At 35.4% G+C, this 2,588-nt stretch overlaps 1 long non-coding RNA gene across 1 annotated transcript; it reads right to left on the bottom strand.

The window, feature by feature from the left end:
* Window positions 1-420: 420 nt before the first annotated feature.
* LOC120386141 lies at window positions 421-1,774 on the bottom strand. Its single transcript, XR_005589554.1, has 3 exons — window positions 1,705-1,774; window positions 1,031-1,099; window positions 421-641 (listed from the first exon to the last, which is right to left on the bottom strand). It is a non-coding gene; the product is annotated as an uncharacterized LOC120386141 (long non-coding RNA).
* Window positions 1,775-2,588: the final 814 nt, after the last annotated feature.

Here is a 2,588-nt window from a genome sequence, read left to right as displayed (position 1 = left end):
AGCTCTCACCCACTCTGCATTCACATCAGGTTCCTTCCTCTACCATGCTACTTGGGTTCCCACAGAGGGAACACTGAAAGCAGAGTCTTCCTGATTTTCAGTTCCAGTGCCTAGTGCCACAGTGCTCAGCCCCTGCAGCCAAACATGCTCACTGCAGATGGAATCTTCAGAGAATTTATCTGCTAAACTCTAACAAATCTGTACTAAGCACATGCAAACAGATTTGCATAGGCTTATAACTGGGTCAAATGTGGGTGTTTTTTTCCCCACAATAACAATAAAAAGGCATATTCCTAACACCAGAGCAACCCCTCAGCCAAATTTCAAGTACCTGCTCCAAACTGTGGAGGCATTAAAAGATTCCGAACAAAATTAGGTCTTTATGTAAAAGAACAGCCAAACAATCAGGCAGCTTCTTAATATAGGAAAGGCGGTGTACTATATTTCATCAATGTATTAACATTCCAAAACAATCGTTTTTTGCTAAGTCATTCTCTACATTTTTCCTCATCCAGGCTGAACAATGAGAACAAACAGAATTCAGTTGTCTGTATCCTTATACTTCATTTCAACACAGGATTCTTTTTTCTTATTTCACCACAGGTATTTTTCTTCTATGTGCCAAGATAGAGGCATTTGTTCTGCAGATCCATCATTTATTGTAAGTGTGTGAGAGAGAAGAAGGAACATCATAAAAATAGACATAGTTATACCTTGAGTAACACACTTACCTCCAAAAAAGTTGCTACAATACTTTCATCCCACTCTATATGGCAAACTGAGTTGTGTAGAGTAGATCAGACTCTTAATGCTATGTGTGTACAACAAGGTGACGTACAATATCCTAACAAGTTATTAATGAAAATTAAAAAGGAGAGAGTGTGTTGATTCTTAGAGTATTATACTTAACACTTTCAACTTAGCTGTAATGAACAAGCATTAAATAGACTGCCTGCCTAGTCAGAGAAGCATGCTATTTCAATTATACTCAAGTTGATTGAGGGCAATTTAGCAATAATTAGTAATTTACCAGGTCAAGAATCTCTCTCAAATAGCTTCATGGTTGTAAAATGGTCATTGGTTATCTGCGGAAGAGGACCTAATGTAAAATAAACAAAGAAAAAACAATGTCAAAATAGGGTGAAAAGGTTACATTATTTATGTGCAAAGTAGAACATCTGAAAGAGTAGGATTAACTCTAAGCATTAAGCTTTAGTCATAAGCATTGCATTTAATCAAGTATGTGTTATTTAGGATGCAGACTCCTCCCCCAGCTAAAGGATTAACATACCTAGGGGAGAGGGTTCCCCAGTATCTGTGTGGGGAGGAAGAATAGCATTAGCTTTTTATTGAATGAATTACTATGACTGACATATCTGCATCATTTCTATGCACTCTGTTGACAGTTGCACTAATCACATTTTATTAAAAAGTACAAAAGGTATTGATTTCCGCACAAAGAAAGTAAATTGTATATGCACCTCATATTCAGACAAAAAACCAACAACTCTGGTCTGTTTTTTCCTCACTAAGATAGCTCCACCAAGCAAACACAAAATCCCACAGTATATCATGATATCTTCAGGGCTAGAGTTTAGTGTATTACGCAGAGCAGTAGAGAGTTCACATAATGGACTGTATTATAACAAATAAATATTTAGAGCCAGATTGTGAGCTGTTTTCCTCACACTGGTGAGCACTTACTCATGTAAGGATTCCCATTGACTACTTGTCTGACTAACCATTTCAGAGAGGGAGTATGGTCCTTAGTCTGCTGCTTAGATAATAGTTGCTGTTAAGTAGAATATATAGATCTTCTCTGGTCAGTAATTACAACCCCCTTGAAAGTCATTCCACTCATTAGGAGAGCCAATTAGTCATTAGGAAAGTCATCCGAGTTCTAAACTGACAAATAGTGAGTTTTTCTAATAATTAAAAATTAGTTTTAATTGTAGATAATGGATTTTTAAAAAAACTTTTTATTAAAGCAAATTTATAATAAAACAATAGAAAACTACATTGTAAGTTACTTATTCAGGATGAGGTAAATATTCAAAAAACCTGGCTAAATAAAGGAATTTTAATGTCAAAGATTTAGATCTAATCCTTCACCCTTTAAAATCAATAGCAAAACTCATATTGGCTTTAAGGGAGGCAGAATAAAAGTTTTACATATTGTTTTCGCCACCTACCAGCCACCCCAGGTAGTTACATCTTCAAAAGTTTGTACATTAAAAGCTAGAGCTCAGATTGATAATTGTTTTCAGTGCCTTGATTTTGTTTGCTTAATGTGACACCATAAAGGGACCTGTTTTGTTTTTTTTTAAAGTGGAGGGGGTGTTCATAATTTTCTGAAAATTTGGTCCCTTTAAGGTATCTCAGGTTTGGCACACAGTCATTGAAGCATCCAAAAATCACCAGTTCTTTTTAAAAATCTTGCCCTGTATTTCTTGATATTATATTTATCCAGTGATAAACCAGCAAGTAAACTTTATATATAGATACATGGCTCAAAAGATTGGGCTGGAAATACATCATCTCACTCCTATTTTGGAATGTTTTTGCTAAAAACTTCATTTTGGCAAAAA

This window comes from Mauremys reevesii, linkage group 1 (assembly GCF_016161935.1).
Source record: "Mauremys reevesii isolate NIE-2019 linkage group 1, ASM1616193v1, whole genome shotgun sequence".
Classification (NCBI taxonomy): domain Eukaryota; kingdom Metazoa; phylum Chordata; order Testudines; family Geoemydidae; genus Mauremys; species Mauremys reevesii.
Note: the sequence above shows the minus strand (reverse complement) of the source record. Positions and strands in the feature narration are given on the sequence as shown.